This window comes from Muntiacus reevesi, chromosome 10, assembly GCF_963930625.1.
Source record: "Muntiacus reevesi chromosome 10, mMunRee1.1, whole genome shotgun sequence".
NCBI lineage: Eukaryota > Metazoa > Chordata > Mammalia > Artiodactyla > Cervidae > Muntiacus > Muntiacus reevesi.
This window is the reverse complement of record NC_089258.1, coordinates 54,667,189-54,687,717: the sequence shown is the minus strand read 5'-3', so window position 1 is coordinate 54,687,717 and position 20,529 is coordinate 54,667,189.

The window sequence follows — 20,529 nt, the reverse complement described above, 5'->3', positions numbered from 1 at the left end:
GGATTTATGAACAAATTGGATCCACAAACACTCTCTCAGATGGAACTTGTTTGTATGTATGGGACTTACTGCATCTGCATCGCAGCTGTGGTTGTCAATTTACACCCAACATCACTGGTCTAGAAAGATCCCTAACTGCTCATAGTCTTGTTTTCAAACGTGCTCCCACTGTGCATCGAGGTTGCATCCTACTGGGACCTGTTTCTTGCCCCTCCTGGGCAAGTATAAGAATTAGGTAATCCTGTTGATTTACTGCTACTCATGTCACCCCACACTTCTAATGTGTGAGCCCATTTCCTTCCTCCTGGCTCATTACAATAGCCATCTGCACCGTCCTCTCTGCCCAGAAGTCCCTCAGGCTCATCTTCACTTGTCAAAGTTCTGTATAAGCTCTGAGGACCTCCTCAAATACCATCTTATCCATTATTCCTGCTGAACCCGCAGTGGGATGTAAGCAGGCTTCCTCTGACCCTCCGCATCTTCCTTTGTGTCGTCCCTGCAGTGTTTATTTCTTTCTACCTCGCACTGTGGTATGCATGAAAGTGCCCTCTAGTGAGGAGAAGAAATTTGTCAATTTCAGGTGTTGTATCTCCTTTGCTTGAGTCCTGGACCTTGTGACTGTCTAACCCATTTTTGATGCATTCAGAAAGGTATAAATTGCTATGAGGCATAATTATAGAAATGACTGACTATAAGGAGCATATGTGACAATAAGAACTTGGAACTAACTCCTGTTTTTAATAGTAACACATTCGTACTTCTTGATTCTTTCTCTGTTGCTGGCATCTGCATCTCTCTGTCACCCATGATGACAGTAAACCATTTCTGACGACTCTGACTCTTTCACAGACTGAGCTGCTGCTAAGTCACTTCAGTCGTGTCCGACTCTGTGTGACCCCATAGATGCCAGTTCATCAGGCTCCCCTGTCCCTGGGATTCTCCAGGCAAGAATACTGGAGTGGGTTGCCATTTCCTTCTCCAATGCATGAAAGTGAAATATGAAAGTGAAGTCATTCAGTTGTGTCCGACTCTTGGCAACCCCATGGACTGCAGCCTACCAGGCTCCTCTGTTCATGGGATTTTCCAGGCAAGAGTACTGGAGTGGGCTGCCATGGCCTTCTCCGCTTTCACAGACTATATCTAGCCAGATGCCTAATAGTCCCAGTTACACTTTACTCCCTCTTCTCCCCACATTTAGACCTCTATTGTCTCTCGTCTCAGTACTATCATGGCCTCCTGCTGGGTCTTCTAGCTTCTATGCTTTCTTCATTGGAACCACCCTCAGCACAGGTACCAAAGTGATCTATCTTCTGAAACAGACACTTAACCCGTGTCATATCCAGGTTATGTTTTTCTGTGATTTCTTATCATCTAAAGTTATTTTTTTACATGGCATTTAATACCTCTTCAACAGGTATCTTATCTGTCTCTCCAGGTTCACTTCCAATTTCTATTCTTTTTCTGTGTGCTATGTAGTTTATTTCCTTGACACTTTCTCACATGTTCCTCTCTGTTTTGAATACCTGAAACGACACATGTGCTACTTGTGGCTGACTTCTATCCACTCCTTAAGAATCTTCCCTTCTATAAGGCTATTCCTGCATATTTTCTCTTCTCTACCATTTCAGATTCTAAATTCTCATAAGGTCCCCTAGAAGGACCTCCCTATACCTGTCTCCATTTGGCCCATTTGTTGTAATCACCTGCCTAGAAGTCTGTCTCTGGGATCTTTGAGGATACACTCATGCCTTCAAGACTTTGTGCAGTGCCTATTACATGACAAGTGCTCAGTAAAACTTTGCTGCATGATTGTTAACACAACAGTAGATGAATATAAGCTATCTAAATGGAAGAAGGAAATAACAATCCACTCTAGCCTGGAAAATCCCATGGGCAGAGGAACCTGGCGGGCTATAGTCTATGGGGTCACAAAGAGTTGGTCCATGACTTAGCGACTTAAACAAACAAAGTACAGTGGCGACAAAACCTGATTTTCACTGCTAGGAGCCAGCAAAAGTGAATAAGCCTAATCTACTTACTTTGGGTCATATCAGACTCCTTGAGGTTGCTCGAGTTTAAAGTATGTGTAGAGCGGCAGGTGGAAAGGGAGAGTGAAGACAGAAAAGGTAGATGGGGAATAGGTTGTGGTCACCAAAGGAGTTAAACAGGAAATAACATGGTAGGTTGGCATTATATTCAGATTCTTCTGGTGCCAATTTGGAAGATGAATCTAAAGGGGAAAGAGAACGTCCCTGGTGGTACACTGGTTATGATGCTGTCCTTCCACTGCAGGGGGCAGGGGTTCAAACCCTGGTCGTAGAACTAAGATACTGAAAGCTGCACAGCCAAATAAATTAAAAAAGAAAGAAAGAAAGGGGAAAGACTAGGCATATAAAGATGGGAGATGGAAGCAGCATCAAGCAGTGACGAATGCCTTGATGAGAGTAGTGATGGTCAGGATAGGTTTGAGAAATATTCAGGAGTAAACGTGAAAGGAATTTGATGATTGGAAAAATGTTGTATTTATTTAGTTGTCTGTCTCTTCATTTATTATTTGTCTTCTGACTTATCAGTTGATGCAACATTGGTTTTCAACATTGACATGACCAAGATGCATCAACAACTTGGGGATGACTCAATAACACAGTCCCTTGCATCAGCTGCCACCCTCCCACCCCAACCCCCCTGAGAGTCTGGACCCAACACATCACACATATTCTCATTTGGGCCGAAGTGAACAGTGAAAGATAAGAAACCAACAGAGAAAATTCAAGTGATGATTCTCTGCCTACAGAAACTACCGGAGTAACCAATTATACAAGGACTTACAGGTTACTGTTTGTTTAGGTATTAACTTTAGAACAGTTTGCCAACCCCCATTCTTTTGCAAACTGGTGATTGAGTTTCTTCTGTGAATCCCTGTGTGATGAACTTGAGATTGGGGGAGGGGATAAGAATCACAGCTTGTGAAGAGATGTTCTGAAAAACCTTGAATTGCCACTTGCAAACCACTGGGCACGATTTTAGGTTTCAGTTCCTAAATGGAACTTTCTTATATCAACTAAGCTTTCTTTATTTTTCCACTATCCTAAATAGAACAAGAACATTCTTCAAAATAACACACCAATAAGGAAGGAAAGTCCCACTTTGGCATTTATTTGGAGGACAGCTAAACACATTGACTTACAATGTGTCATATACAGAGGTAAGAGGGTGTGGAATGCTAAAGATGTTGCTAAATTTATTTCTGATGCTGTTTTTGCACTTCCACAAAAATAAAATCAAAACATTTTGGATGTTGCCAGATGCTGTTAGTGTAGAATACTAAAACAATAGGAGGTACATAAAGTAATGAAAAAAGGACTATGGGACCAGTCCTAATCATAATCTAAATAATGGGAAATACAATAAAACAAATGAATTGAAAACGTGGAAGATATTCGACAGCATTTCAATTGAAAGAGGCAAGTATTACATTTTCTGAAATGATGTGCGCTTTCTCTGATTCAGATCCTAATGCAAGCACAGCATTTTCTTCTTTGTATGTATGGGAAAGCCAGCCCTTTTGAGAGTTAGAATAGCTTTCAAGACTCCTGATTTAAATTTCAAACTCTTGATCATAGCTGGGGAGCAAAGGTTTTTATACTGGAATTGGAGATTGAGTTCTTTAGCTCTATACCAAGTGATAATATTAAGCATTTTGTTGTATCCACCATGCAGGCCAAGTTCCCCACTGTGCCTTCAAAGCCACAGTGAATGAACCATATTTGGATTTGCTTATCAGGAAGAGACATTTAGAAAGACAATGCACTTGTCCTGCAAGGCTGAGATTCCTGATGCTTTTAGATAGGCCTGTGGAGAGCTGCAAAATGGGCCCTAAAATCAGGCTGACATGGTTGCTTAACAAGCTTCAGCAGGCTCTGTGGGCTCAGCGAGTTTGTGGTGTCCCCCACAGGGCTGCTGATGGCAGCCATCATAATTAGGACACATGAATCAAAAACACCAGGTGAAGATTTCGCCTCAGAAGAAAGAAAAGGCAGATGGAGGGAATTACCATGCCCTTTGACTGTTAATCTCTTTCATGCAGCTGGATGGCTGGCCAGCCCTGGCGATGAATGGGTCTGTAGGGCAGTTGACAGAAGACTAGCCCTTCCTACAGTCAAGCATCAAAAAATCTCTCTTGTCCTTTCACTGTGAAACCTTCATCTTTTTCTCAATATTTGGTAAAACAGGTAACAGTGTTGTCTTCCTTCTTTTTTTTTTAAGTGGGAAAAAGGAACTTGGCGATCTTTTCAACAGGAAGAAAACCTCCATAACCTTAAGGGACATGACCTTGAAAGAGATTTGCTGAACTTTAATATGACTGGATTTTTTCCAACCTTGATGGGCTCTTGATTTTAAAATCTGCCTAACAAAAGCTCTGCCAGGAAAGCTGTTATTATAGAGATGCTTCTCAATAGAGAGAAGTGGGTTAATTGCAAGCTCTCCAGTCAAATAAAGGAGGGTTTTGAAAACAAGTGCAAAATTAACAAAATGTAGCACATTGCTCTTATGGAAAAAAACGATGAGGGAGAAACATTTGAAATGGCAAAATGTCTCACAAAAATTGATGTTATAAAACTTGTTGGAAGAGACTATAAGAGATTTCAGATTACTCATAAACAATTGCCCATATGACCTTGATATGAATATAGAAATCCATTAGCGATCAAATTTTCAAACATAATTGTACACACACAAAAAAATATGTATTTTCCCCCATCAATTTATGTTGACAGGATCTAGTTTAATAACACAATCCAGCCTTATTTATGTTTTTATCTTCTTTTTCACTGTATTGCTTCTGAGATTTAGTGAACATAATTTACAATGAAAAGCTGAGCACTAAACTGTGAATTTGTTGGGAGGATTTCATTTTGGCATTACATGTTTTCAGTGGAAATTTAAGTTCCATTTGGGGTCCAAAATAAAAGCCCCCCAATACACAAGAATTTTTGTTTCCCTATTTATAAGCAGTGGCAATATTTTTCTTCTAACAAAAGGTCAATCTAAAGGGCAGTCCCCTGACCTTCACAATTTTAAGAGAAAACTCACATTATAGTGTTATATCTATGACTTATGTGATAACATCATTTAATGTAAAATTGTGTGAATGATTTCAGATTATTTTGAAAGCATGATTTTACCTGTGAATGTGTTTAATATTTGTAAATCACAGTGCAATAGGCAACACTGCCCAGAAACACGGTTGTCATGTAGACTAATAAAGATCTTTACTAGATCCATCTAAGAAATTACAGAGAAAATTGCATTTCTGTTCACATGCCCTAAGATTGGCAGTCCCTGAAGGACACGTGCCTTAATTTGGCCTATTAGGTAAATGAATATTCTTGAGAATCGAAGAAGTCAAGCAAAAACACAATGCTGCCCATTGCCCACTTTTATTTTAGTACTAGTCGGACTAGACATTTCTCTGTCTGATTTGAGCTTCATTTGGAAGCAATTAGCTATTTTGTATTAGATATAATAAGGGTCTCTAGTGCATGGATCACATTTGCCTGCATCAGTTGTTTAAGGCTTAATTGAGTAAAATTGCATTTGCACTCAACGTAGCTCCAAAAGATAACTAATTCCTTACCTCTTCTTTCATTTCTTAAAGTGCACTGGGCAGGACAAAGAGTGTTGGGGGTAAAAGATAGGCCAAAGTTCTTAATTACTCTTATTTTTATTTTATTTTCCTGATATTTATATTTGAGCACCAAAATAGCCAAGAGTCATGTAAGTAAAATACTCAACACATCATTTAAAATACCAGCTCAGATGCCCAAATTTATCTTCATGGTTTTAATTTAAAAAAAAAAGAAATCATGTTTCTAACTTACTGTTTGTAATTTAATTTTTGTTATTATGAACACATTTTTTTTTTCCACTTGCAGCTTGTTTATGATTAAAATCTGGTCATTTTAGGTTGACTCTCTTCCTGGGCAAACTGACTCACTCCCTTATCAGGGGTTCCAGATATTCTGTACGTAGGCCTCTTAAAGCAGTTATCATGTGGCTATGCAAGCATCTTTTACATAGATATGCCCACAATTAGTCTTTTAGTTGCTGGAGGATAGGAACTTGTTTTTAGTTTTCTTTTTAGTCACTTATTTATTTTAGGAGGCTATAACTGACATATAATATTGTGTACATATAAGGGGTCTAACATAATGATTTAATACATTTATGTATTACAACATGATTAACATTTGCTAACACTTCTATCACAAAGGAGTCTGGTTTTATTCATAGCTGAACCTCAGGACTGACTAAAGAATTTGATACAAGGAAGCAGGAAAAGGTAACTTGCCTCTAAATATCACTAGAAACTTCCATTGAGGAATATTCTCAATGAGGGCTGAAGATGGCTTCCTTTTTCCCACTCCTTGAGCATAGATTAAGAAGGGTACAGTCTGGTCTAGGACCCTGTCTTGATTCTGGAAGCCTCTGAATGTTTAACTGTCTTTGCCTAAAAATGTTAAGGATGAATTAAGAAATTAGAATGGTCTCCTGAATCTATTCTGAAATTTCTGTGATGGGATGATGAGATTACTTTCATTGACTTTGCTTCACTGTTAAGAGATTTCTTGTTTGTTCCTACTCATAAGCTGTGGATTTTTCCTTTATATTTTCTTACTTATCCTTGAAGACAGAAGTCATACTTTATAACTTCCACTGTCTTGACTCTAACCATGGAAGAAACTAATATATAACAGTAATTGATAAAACATATGGTGCAATTAATTATTGTAAGAATTTGCTTCCAAAAAGCACCATATTAAAGATACAATCTTGAGAGGCTTCCTTGGTGGTCCAGTGGTTATGACTTTGCCTCCCAGTGTATGGGGTACAGGTTCGATCCCTGGTCAGGGAGCTAAAATCCCACATGTCTTGTGGACAAAAAATCAAGACATAAAACAGAAGCAATGTTGCAACCAATTCAATAGAGTCTTAAAAAAATGGTTCATATTAAAAAAAAATATATTAAAAGAAAAAAAGATGCACTCTTGAAAACATTCTTAGGAAAAACTTTTCATTTAATGCTTAGCAAATCAGACTGTTTTCTGAGTGGAGAAGAGTGAGCCATATTATAGATCACACTGGCCACATCCCAACAGTGTTCAGGCCTTGCCTAAACACTGACATTAATAACAACTGGAATTTGCCAGAGGTGGAGCTAATAGTTTTCATTTTGCTGTGTGGCAAGCCGATATGTGTGTGTGCTCAGTTGTGTCTGACTCTTTGTGACCCCACGGACTGTAGCCCACCAGACTCCTCTGTCCACGGGATTTTCCAGGTAGGAATCCTGGAGTGAGTTGCCATTTCCTCCTCCAAGGATTGAACGTGTGTCTCCTGTGTTGCAGGTAGATTGGTTACTGCTGAGCCACCAGAGAAGCCCAGCAAGCAGACATGACATGGTCAAATGAAAGGCTCAGAGACATGTTCTACATGGTACCAAGAGATACTGATGTAGCCAGAAAGTATCCTTTTGGGTCCTGGCTCTTCCTCTTCCTCAGTGTGTTTCCTTGGGGAAATTTCCTATTCATAAAATTGGTATATTACATAAGGAGACATGTAAAGTGCTTGGACTGGTCCTTGGCATCTAGCAAGTGCTCCTTAAGTGGTTGCTTTAATGATACTAAAGAAAACAAAAGATCTACCATTCAATATGAATGTACCTGCCAACACCATGCTAACTACTTAACATGTTAACAAAAATAATTGCCCAAGATCAAAGGAGACTAAGGTAACAGTGAAGATTCAGATTCAGATCTATACAAACCCTTCATCAGGTCTTTCTTTAAAGGTGATGCAAGAACTTCCCACATGGTAAAGGTAATTCTTATTTGTCATATGTTCCTCAATACCTAGGAAACTCTTCTTGGTCAATGGGCAGCTGAAAGCAGGTTTATCTGTATGCACTACTGTGTTAGTTTATGGTTCTCACAAAGTACAGTGGCTATTGGTATCACACGGCTGTGCAAAGCAGGCAATTCTGTAGATAATTGCTTAAAGTCTGTTCAGTTGAGTTGCTCATTCATGTCTGACTCTTTGTGACCCCATGGACTGCAGCACACCAGGACTCCCTGTCCATCACCAACTCCCGGAGTTTACTTGAGCTCATGTTCATTGAGTTGGTGGTGCCATACAGCCATCTCATCCTCTGACATCCCCTTCTCCTCTTGCCTTCAATCTTTCCCAGCATCAAGGTCTTTTCCAATGAGTCAGCTCTTCATATGAGGTGGCCAAAGTATTGGAGTTTCAGCTTCAGCATCAGTCCTTCCAATGAACACCCAGGACTGATCTCCTTCAGGATGGACTGGTTGGATCTCCTTGCAGTCCAAGGGATTCTCAAGAGTCTTCTCCAACACCACAGTTCAAAAGCATCAATTCTTCTGTGCTCAGCTTTATTTATAATCTGACTCTCACATCCATACATGACTACTGGAAAAACCATAGCCTTGACTAGATGGACCTTTGTTGGCAAAGTAATGTAGGTATCAACGTTAATAATTATTACCAGATTTTTTTTTCTTTCAGAATGGAGATTTCTCTGAGAATTCAATGGGTGTATGAGTTTTACTCTCATGCTTCTCATGATTTGTTCTAAGTATAGAATCACAAAAATGATTTGATAATATCAGGTCAAGTTTTTCTTTTCCCTTGTCTTCCTCTTTAATGACCATTTCTTAAGGTTTGACTTCAGCATGATCTCACAGAGGGGATACAATGATCTCAGACATAGTATTTTCCCTGATACTGAGGAGGGCTTCATAACGCCCATGGCAGGAGTCTGTATTCCTGCATCGTTCTATTTCTACATGATGACTCTTAAGTGAAGCTTGTTAATGCAGATTGCTCCCCCTACCACCACAGTAAGAGACTGTGAGACTTCTTCCACTTGCCTCAAACACAGAACATGTGTGCATGTGTGTTACACGTGCACATGTTTGTACATATTCATTATGATAATATATGCAAATTGAAGACCACATTTGAGCCAAGCTGCGTAGGTATGCCACAGTTGGCTTACCTCTTTCTGGATCCTGAACAAAGCCCAGGGAACATCGGGAGACTGAAAATAGCTGTGACACGTGGGGATCTCAACGATGGCCACTGTCATAGGATTGCTGTACCATGCTTCTGGTTTCATTAATTGAGTTTTTAAAAATGCCTCCTTCAGCTTCAGATGTACTAATTTATATATTATCGTCCACCCATGGATCTGTTTATTGTTTACCTGCCTATTCACACACCGTTCTAAATACTATCTCACTTTGTGTGTATCTCCTAATTCAATATTCAGCTCAGAGCTCCTCTACTCTTAGGCATTTTCTGACTAATTCCTTTTAACTTTTGTCACTCAGCACTTGGGCACATCCTCTGTGCATTTCCATACTCATTTTATGCTTAATCATGAAGTGTTCTGAATGCATTTATTTGTGCTTTCATTAGATTATTTCAGGAGTACATGCTGTTACTCCAAATTTTAAGTTTCTAAAGGCCAGATGATGTCTTCCACGTCTATCTTAAAACAATTTATTTCCTGCACCTTCGATCCCATTATGATACTCCTTGCATACTCAGCAGTAAGTGCTAGCTGAATCAACTTAAAAATGGCTAAGAGGCAATGAAATAGCATATATATGTTTTCTAATCATGGTTTATCACATTGGGATGGCTGTCTCTTGGCCTGATGATAAGATCCCACATGAGAAATCAGCAGAAATATTACCTATAATTTAAAAAAAAAAGGAAAAATCCTTCTCTTAAAAAAAATTATTTTGAGAGACTGAAAATTCAAAAACAACTAATTTGATGCCGTGGAATTCACAGGAGAAAACATTGGGAAGGGACAAAACATAAATAATTGGAAAGCTTTCCAATTCACTTGACAAGGCTAGAATAACTGTAAAACAAAAACATGACAGAAAAATAAACCTAAAAACATTCACCAGTGTCACTTGTGAACGTAAGATTGAGAAACTATAAACAAAATATTAGCAAATCGAATCTAACAATATAAGGAAAAAAAGGTTATGGTAGAATACGTGTTACTGTAAGAATGCAGAAAAATGTGAATTAAGGTCTTTGATTAATTTAACTTATTTAGGAGTTAATAAGGATGAAATTTTGCCATTGGCAAGAACTTGGAGGACCTGGAGGGTAATATGTGAAGTCAGACAGAGAAAGACAAAAGCTATGATATATCATACACATAAATCATACAAAAGTATGATATCATTTATATGTAGAATCTAAAAAATACAGCAAATCAGTGCATATGACAAAAGAGAAACATACACACAGATATAAAGAACAGCGTAGCGGTTACCAGTGGATATGCCTGGCTTCAGGACTGGCTATTCCTCAAGTACCCCTCCCTCTCTCAACTAGTAAGCACAGAAGTCCTATAGTAATCTGTTTTACCGTCACACTTGTAGTTGTTCATCCTCCCTGACTGAACCCTGTCTCATGCACCTAGTAAAAACATCCACCAACCTAAGGGTGGGAAGCCTGTGAAGAACTCTTGAATGAAAACAGAAAAAGCTACAGAAACAGAGGTAATTTTATTCAGCGAATTGGATGTCGCTTACAGGAATGGGCTTTCTTCTTACATTTCTTTTTGAAAGGAGAAGAGTGAGCTAAAACCTCAAGATCCAACTCAGAGCAAAGATTCTGAGGATGCTTTCTTGCATTTTGCCAAGGATGTCTGAGCAGAGGATGAAAAGACTTATTCCTGGATCAAATTCTGACTTTCAAGTCAAAGCTGACTAATGAAGTGGAAGCAATGAAAGTCTGACCAACCCATCATAAGGCCCCTGAGCCATGCCAAAGGAAACAGGGCAGGATCAGATATGGAGCCTAAATTGCAGGAACACACTTTATTTTTAATCAGGTAAAAGGTCGGTAAGCTTTTTTGTTCTAAGTTTGAAAGGGAAGACAGATCAAAGAAGAGGAAATTTTCCAAAAAGGGAAATTCTATAATAAAATCACCCAATACTATACATTTCTTATCATAAAATTACTAATGCAAATATGTGTGTCTATACATTAGTGAATATTGATTTAAACTAAGAATAAGAAAAATGCATTAGGGGTGATATGATTTTCGAAGAAATCACTAAATTTGAGGTCATTCTTTTTTTTTTTTCCCCCTGCCTTTGAGGTATCATGGAATTTTTAGAAGATTTTTACTTAATTACAAGGAACCTTAGCGTCTACATCTATGAATAAGGAGATGTCTGTGTAGTCAAAATTTTATCAGCATTGAGTTAGGTAATTTATGTGAAAACACTTTAAAATTGTGTGGTAAGCTCTATAAACAGGTACTATTAAAGGAGATACTATGCTAAACAGGGGATATGAGTTGTAACAAGAGATATTTTTGTGGGTTTTTATCAGTTTCTATGAAAAAAAAAATGAAATGCAGTTCCCAAAATAGTACCTGATATGTAATAAAAATTTAATATATATTATGAGCAAATGTTTTTTCTCTTTTGGTTTGGCTTCTGTGGCAGAAAAGCATTGCTTTAGAGTGAACTTAGTTCCAGCTTAAGTGAAGATAAAGTAAAAGGAAGTTTAAATGTGTTATATGATAAGCAAAGTCTTCTGTCCCAAGTAAGCTGTGTTTTAGAGTATAAAAATTAATTGCCATAAAAAAATGAAATCCTGCCGTTTGCAACAATGTAGTGTGGAGAAGGCAATGGCACCCCACTCCAGTACTCATACCTGGAAAAATCCCATGGACGGAGGAGCCTGGTGGGCTGCAGTCCATGGGGTCGCGAAGAGTCGGACACGACTGAGCGACTTCACTTTTACATTTCACTTTCATGCACTGGAGAAGGAAATGGCAACCCACTCCAGTGTTCTTGCCTGGAGAATCCCAGGGACGGGGGAGCCTGGTGGGCTGCCGTCTATGGGGTCGCAGAGAGTCGGACACGACTGAAGCGACTTAGCAACAGCTGCAGCAGCAGATGGAACTAGAGAGTATTATGCTTAGTGAAATAAGTCAGACAGAGAAACAGAAACACTGTTATCACTTATATGTGGAATCTAAAAAAATAAATGAGTGTATACAACAATAGAAAGACTCACAGATACAGAGAGCAAGCTAGTGGTTACCAGTGGGGAGAGGAGAGAGGGGACGGGCAAGAGACAAAGATATACTGTACAGCACAGAGATATATTGTCATTATCTTACAATAACTTTAAATAGAGTATAAGCTATAAAACTGTTGAAACACTATGGTATACACCTGAAACTAATGTGATATTGTAAATCAACTCTACTTCAAAAATAAATGCATAGCTAGGGAAACTAGGTGTTCAGGTCCTGAGAATCTCTGAGGAGCGATGGGGGATAAGACAGATGCTGGATGAGGTAGAATGGAGCAACTGTTATGATTTTCAAAAATGAGAAGAAGGATAGGCTTCCCTGGTGGATCAGTGGTAAAGGATCCACCTGCCAGTGCAAGAGACAGGGGTTCGATCCCTGGTCCAGGAAAATCCCTCATGCCATATGGCAATTAAGCCCGGATGCCACAATTACTGAGCATGTGCTCTAGAGCGCCAGAGCTGCAACTACTGAAGTCCACATGCTCCAGGGCCTGAGCTCTGCAACGAGAGAAGCCACCATCACAATTTGAAGCCCGTGCATAACAGAGAGCATTATTCCCTTATTGCTGCAGCTAGAGAGAGCCTGCACTGCATAGGGAAATGAAGACCCAGCACAGCCAAAAATAAACACATAAATTTACTCTTTTAAATGGGAAGGAGGAAGCTATCATAATTTACAGACATCATTTTGACAGGTATTCAGCACTTTCTATATGGTGTTATTAAAATGTATTCAGTGATTTCTAAAGAATGAAAGCAATTGATAATAGGAATCAGCATAGGTTCACCAACATAATCATGGAGTTACTAAGGGAAGAAACTTGTCAATTAAAAAAAAATCAAGGTATCTGGCAAAGCCTAGAAAAATTATGTTGGTGACTATATGGAGGAAATGAAGATTGGACAAAGATACGGTGAAGGTGAACTCAAAATCGTGCAAATGACCAAACTCCAAACCAGAGTTTAGTGATGGATCAGTATCCACCTATGGGGAGGGATCCACAGCCAGTTGATGGCTTTTGTCTTCAGCCCTTCCTGTTTGATGGTTTATCAAGAACTTAGTTCACACGCTTATTCAATTTCCTTCAACCACAAAAACAGCTGTCTATGGGATGCAGGAGAAAACCATTCCTGAAAAGAATTTAATAAGCGTTTTTGTGGAGGAAAAACTAGAGGTTTAAGTAAACAGTACGGTTAACGTAATTAGGGTGATGTGCCTGCCACAGATGCTCCTGCGACCTTCACTGTTCTGACTGAAGCTCAGAGTCAAGAGTGAGGAAAGTCATGATCCTACGTGGTGAAACTAATGCTCCTCCCACAGTTGACAGGACTTAGTCTAGAGGAGGGAGGGACATATGGGGATTATGACCTCAGCTGATGGACTTGTGGATTTTCAGCACATAGTAGGTGCCTATAAGGGCTCCCAGGTGGGTTAAGCATCTGCCTGTAATACAGGAGATGAAGCAGATGTGGGTTCGGTCCCCAGGTTGGGAAATACCCTGGAGGAGGAAATGCAATCGACTTCCGTATTTTTGCCTGGAGAATCCCATGGAAAGAGGAACCTGGTGGGCTACAGTCCATAAGGTTGCAAAGAGAAGGATGCGACTATAACAACGTAGCACGCATGCAGGTGCTTATAAACAAAGTCACAGGAAGCCTCTGAGACTAAAATGAACAAGTTATAATTGAGAGGAGGCAGATTTGGATTTAAATTAGATAATTTTATTAAGAATTAGATCTGTCCTAAATCCTCATGAACCACTGAGCTTCACACCAAGGAAAGAGAGGTTCAATGACAGTTAATTTGTTGATACAGCAGAGGAGGTTTAAGTTGGACTTTGAGTAGGATACGCTCCAAAAGCCCCTTCAAAATGAACATTTTAGTTGTCATCCAGGGTCGTGATTCTTCAAAGTACTTTGGAAAGTTAAAGATGTAGCAGTTATAATCAAGATCTAAAATGAGAGCAATACAATCTACTAGTAACCATACACTAATATTAATACAAGACTTCACTTTACCAACGTATAGACATCTTTTTTTCAGGGTCACAGCTAACTATAAATCACACATTCAGTATTGGTAGGTTAGAGAAATGAGCAATTTCAAGTTAATACATCTAATCTCAACATTCTAAACTCTTCTGACCTAGAATAGGAAGTAGTTTCAATTTGTGAGGCTTCTCACACAGCATTTATATATGAGAAGGGTGGATCAGATGGCCTTTAAGGTTGATTTCAACTCTCAGTTCTATAAATTTATAAATAGGCATGTCCTAAATGATAGTTGAATTCCTTGATAACCATGGTAGCAAATACTAATAGGATTCTGGAATGTAAACGGAGCATATTCCACAAAGCAATGACTTGCACTATGCTGTTATTGGCTGTCTTTAAGAGTTTCATGATGGATTCTGGACTGCATTACGTAAAGTGAAATACATAATTTTGAGACTATCTGATGTTAAAGCAAAAAAAAAAGAAGAAATACTCCTTGGGCTCAGGAGTTTTTGAGGAAAGGTTGAGGAGCTGAGATTTAAGCTGAGGAAGCAAAGTCTGGGTGAGTGCTTTACACCAATAAACAGGCACTCACAGAAGATCATGTTGGTGCTGGTGAGCAGATGTTTTCTGTGTTGGATGAGAGCAGAGCAAAAGAAAAGGATTTAGAGTAAAGTGGAAGCAATTTTTTTTTTTTTTTGGATGCCCTGTGTCCCTAAGTATCTTTGAGATAATGAAATACGTTACCAGGGAATGTTGACTAATCTACTTATTGGAGGGTTTTAAGAAAAACTGCAGGGCATCCTGTGCCAGATGTAAGTATAGTGCTAGATGACCTCATGATATTTTCTACTGTAGTAACATATAACACGGTGAAAATTCAAATACTATCTGGAATCCAAAGTAGGTTCATCGTGAAAAACAACCAAGGTTCGTGGGACACTGGCTAATGTTGCTGTCATTTCATTTGGTTTTTCAGATATATATTCTTCAGGACATTCATTATCTAATTCTAGCACTGAGAAATGATTTGCCGCCCTTAACGTTAGAACTGAGTATATTTTCACTGAGGTCGAAAGCCCAGGAATTACAGTGATGTGATAAAATTCCTCAGTGAATTTACACTGCATAAAGTTGCTTCTGCATGAATTTACACACTAAGAACTTTTTAAAAATCAAAGTATTATGTCATTCTCCTTGTATATTTAGGAAAGGACTCACAGTGATATCAATTCCTTTGTTTCCTATTAGTTCATATGCTTTAAAACAAGTTTTCCTATTTTTAAAATTATTTGGCACAGTCATATCATAAATTACCTTCTTTGCATAATAGCTGTTGACCAGTAGGCATTATACCATTTACTTAATTAATGTGATCCTAAACGAAACTTAGTGCCTATGTAAAAATGTCTACTACATTTGAATGTTAGGTATACTTTCTTGCCTTAAAGAACACAAAGAAACTGTTTCAGAACAATGTTTTGGGCAGAACAGATGTTTTGAGCAGGAACAGGTTTTGACTAAGGCACATAAAGCATCTTTCCAGTTGGAGAGAACAGTTAGGTAAGCATTTCTTCCTGCTGTGTACCAAAGCTTTCTGTTGCAAAATGGGGTCCTTGAGATAGGCAGCTTGGGTGGGGCCAGGAGCTTGTTACAAATGCAGAATCTCAGACCCAGTGAAACAAAATCAGCATGTAAACAGGACACCCAGTTGCTTGGTATGCACATTTAAGTTTTAGAAGCATCATGATCAAAGGTTCTTGGGAGCAGAAGAGCGTTGTCTCCCAAAGAAGGGCTGAGATTGAGTGTGTCTGCTGGGCATTTCTGCTGAGGAGAAGGCTCTATTTATACACCTGAGGGATTGATATCTTCCCATCACTGACATTGGTTTCCTCTGATAGTGAATCTCAAGAAAGTGAAGTCACTTAGTTGTGTCCAATTCTTTGCGACCCCAAGGACTGTAGCCCGCCAGTGTCCTCCGTCCATCAGATTTTCCAGGCAAGAATACTGGAGTGGGTTGCCATTTCCTTCTCCAGGGGATGTTCCTGATCCAGGGATTGAACTCGTGTGTCCCACATTGCAGGTAGACTCTACTGTTTGAGCTACCAGGAATCTCAGGAGGTAGCCTCTATTGTACTTAGGATACACCTTGATCAAACTGTCTTCACTTCTTGGGAATCACTGGCCTCCCTCAAGAATATCATTCAAATTACATATAAAATAAAATAGGATGCTCATGCTAGCTCAGTTGTGTCCAACCCTTTGTGACCCCATGGACTGTCACCCAGACAGAATACTGGAATGGGTTGCCATTTCCTTCTCCAGGGCATCTTTCACAGCCTTTACCACTGCACCACCTGAGAAGCTCATATTAATATTTAATGATTAAATTTCCAGTTGCATCACCTATTACATATTTACTATCTTCCTCTCATCCATATACCCTCATTCCTACTAGATCACTCAACATTTTCTGCATTTCTCATCTGTGTACCTTGCTCATGTATTTTCTCATCATGGGATTCCTTTCTTTTTCTTTGTTTCTGTAGAGATTCTTCACATCTTTAAAGTCACATGTTAAAGTGGATTGCCACTACAGAACCCTTCCTAACCAGAATTGGTTGCACCCTATCAGGCATTCCCTGGGTAGGCATAATGTACTGTTCTCTGTCTGTGCAGTGTTTACGAGCTGAGCTGTGAAGTTCCATGCTCCTGGATTGAACCCTTACTCTTTCCCTACTGGTTCACTGATGTTGGCCAAGATTCTCAATCAGATCTTTAATTTCATCATCTATTAGATAGGAATAACAATACTATCTTCTTCATAGGATTACCATGAGGATTAAAAGAGATAATGCTTTTAAAAAGGTAATACAATGCTTTAGTTCAGTTCAGTCACTTGGTGGTGTCCAACTCCTTGCAACCCCACGGACTGCACCACACCAGGCCTCCCTGTCCATAACCACCTCCTGGAGTTTGCTCAAATTCATATCCATTGTGTCAGTGATGCCACCCAACCATCTCATCCTCTGTCGTCCCCTTCTCCTCCCGCCTTCAATCTTTCCCAGCATCAGGGTCTTTTCCAAAGAGTCAGTTCTTCGCATCAGGTGGCCAAAGTATTGGAGCTTCAGCTTCAACGTCAGTCCTTCCAATGAATAGTCAGGGCTGATTTGTTTTAGGATTGACTAGTTTGATTTCCTTCCAGTCCAATGGACTATCAAGAGTCTTCTCCAACACCACAGTTCAAAAGCATCAATTCTTCGGCACTCAGCCTTCTTTAGGGTCACATCCATACATGACTCTCACATCCATACATGACTACTAGAAGCACCATAACTTTGACTAGACGGACCTTTGTTGGCAAACTAATGTCTCTGCTTTTTAATATGTCTAGGTTGGCCACAGCTTTTCTTCCAAGGAGCTAGCGTCTTTTAATTTCATGGCTGCAGTCACTGTCTGCAGTGATACTGGAGTTCAAGAAAATAAAGTCTGTTTGTTTCCATTGTTTACTCATCTATTTGCCATGAAGTGATGGGACTGGAAGCCATGATCTTAGTTTTCTGAATGTCGAGTTTTAAGCCAACGTTTTCACTCTCCTCTTTGACTTTCATCAAGAGGTTCTTTAGTTCCTCTTCACTTTCTGCCATAAGGGTGGTGTCTTCTGCATATCTAAGGTTATTGATACTCCTCCCTGCAATTTTGATTCCAGCTTGTGCTTCATCCAGTCCAGCATTTTGCATGTGCTTGGCAAATAGTAAGCTCTTAAGATAGCTGCTATTAATTGTAATAAGAATAGTCTCAAAAGCTAATGCACTGACAAACAGAGAGTGTTTCTGGGGATACGTGTATATATTTTCCATCATACTAGAGTATATAGTTCTTGAATGTGATGGTGAGAACATATCTATCTTTGTACTTCCTCATTCTTTAGATAGTTCTGAAAAGTGTTAGTCTTATCACAGTTAATTGCATCAAATCAAAGTTTTTTTTCCCCAATCAAAATGCAAGCAAATTTATTTTTTCTTTGAAAACATGAATAGTCACCATTCTATGTAAGTTATATTTTAATTTATATAACCTCTGAATCTTCTCTTCTACATAGTATTTTTTAGGCCTTTTTTCTGAAACATCTTTTCTGTAAATAGAATGATCAGGTTTCTGGATCTTCCCTCCAAGATCTCCTCAGGCCCCTAAGCTGCATATCCAAGAATTAGAGTTTATCTAATCCCATTCTCTTTGGACACTACCACTAAGGGGTCCAATGTGTTTTATGAATGCCTAATGTGATTAAATTTTTATTTCCCTAAATTGTACTATGTTGCTGACTCATAAGTAGATGGAATGTTTTCCATTAATTTTAGGTTCTATAAATTTAATCGATATTGGCTAACTCAAGAATTATGAATAAACTCTTCAAGAAATAGATATGGTAGACAATGAAACAAGAAACAGAAACACAGACCTTGTTCCCTAAATCCTGTCTGTGAATAATAGCACACATTGACTATATTTCTTGGACCCAAACAATTGACAATTTTTAAAAAATGTCTAATGAATTAGATATTAGAGGCCACACAAAAATGATATGAGCCAACTCAATTAAACTTGGATATGAATATATCTGGAAGGTAATTATGTAAATATTTAAGATCTTAATCTGTTGAAGAATTATTAGATTTTAGACTCAGAAAATGCTTTAAAAATAATTAAAAATAATTTTCATGAAACACTAAAAAAGTCAAATGATTAGCCCTGTGAGGGAGAAGATATTGCTATAATTTCCATTTTTCAATTGGTAACACAGAAATTTTGGCATAGTAAATAAAGCAGAGGTAGATGATTTTCTGATCTATTTCTACTTTACTGACTATGCCAAAGCCTTTGATTGTGTGGATCACAACAAACTGTGGAAAATTCTTAAAGAGATGGTAATGCCAGACCACCTGACCTGCCTCTTGAGAAACCTATATGCAGGTCAGGAAGCAACAGTTTGAACTGGACATGGAACAACAGACTGGTTCCAAATATGAAAAGGAGTATGTCAAGGCTGTATATTGTCACCTTGCTTATTTAACTTATATGCAGAGTACATCATGAGAAACACTGGGCTGGAGGAAGCACAAGCTGGAATCAAGATTGCCGGGAGAAATATCAATAACCTCAGATATGCAGATGACACCACCCTTATGGCAGAAAGCGAAGAAGAACTAAAGACCCTCTTGATGAAAGTGAAAGAGGAGAGTGAAAAAGTTGGCTTAAAACTCAACATTCAGAAAACTAAGATCATGGCATCTGGTCCCATCACTTCACGGGAAATAGATGGGGAAGCAATGGAAGCAGTGACAGACTTTATTTCTGGGGGCTCTAAAATCACTGCAGATGGGGACCGCAGCCATGAAATTAAAAGATGCTTGCTCCTTGGAAGAAAAGTTATGACCAATCTAGACAGCATATTAAAAAATAGAGACATTACTTTGCCTGCAAAAGTTCATCTAGTCAAAGCTATGTTTTTTCCAGTAGCCATGTATGGATGTGAGAGTTGGACCATAAAGAAAGTTGAGTGCCGAAGAACTGATGCTTTTGCACTGTGGTGTTAGAGAAGACTCTTGAGAGTCCCTTGGACTGCAAGGAGATTCAACCAGTCCATCCTGAAGGAAATCATTCCTGAATATTCACTGGAAGTACTGATGTTGAAGCTGAAGCTCCAATACTTTGGCCACCTGATGCAAAGATGTGACTCATTGCAAAAGACCTGATGCTGGGAAAGATTGAAGGCAGGAAGAGAAGGGGATGACAGAGGATGAAATGGTTGGATGGCATCACTGACTCTATGGACATGAATTTGGGTAAACTCCAGAAGTTTAAGTAAACTCCAGGAGTTTAAGTATAGAAAGCACCCACAGTCCTAAGTGGTTTAGCCAGGATAAAACCTGGAAGATGTAAGTCTAAAGTTTACATTTAAAATTTTAAATACAGCAATTTTTCCTTTGTATGTGAAAACTGAAACCCAAAGTATTTAATACCCAAGTTTATATAATTTCTTAGTAATAGACTAAGGGCTTCCCTGATGGCTCAGATGGTAAAGAATCTTCGATGCAGGAGATACAAGTTTGATCCCTGTGTCAGGAAGACCCCCCTGGAGAAGGTGATGGCTATCCACTCCAGTATTCTTGTCTGGAGAATTTTATGGACAGAGAAGCTAGGTCCATGGGGTTACAGAGAGTTGGGCAAAATTGAGTTACTAGCACTTTTTTTTTTTTCACTTTTTAAGGCTTAATTTAAGTCTCATGACTGCCAGCTATATGCTTTTTCCAGGAAATTCTTCATAAAAATTGAGTTAGATTGTTTGCATTAATATCTTTTAAAGGTAAT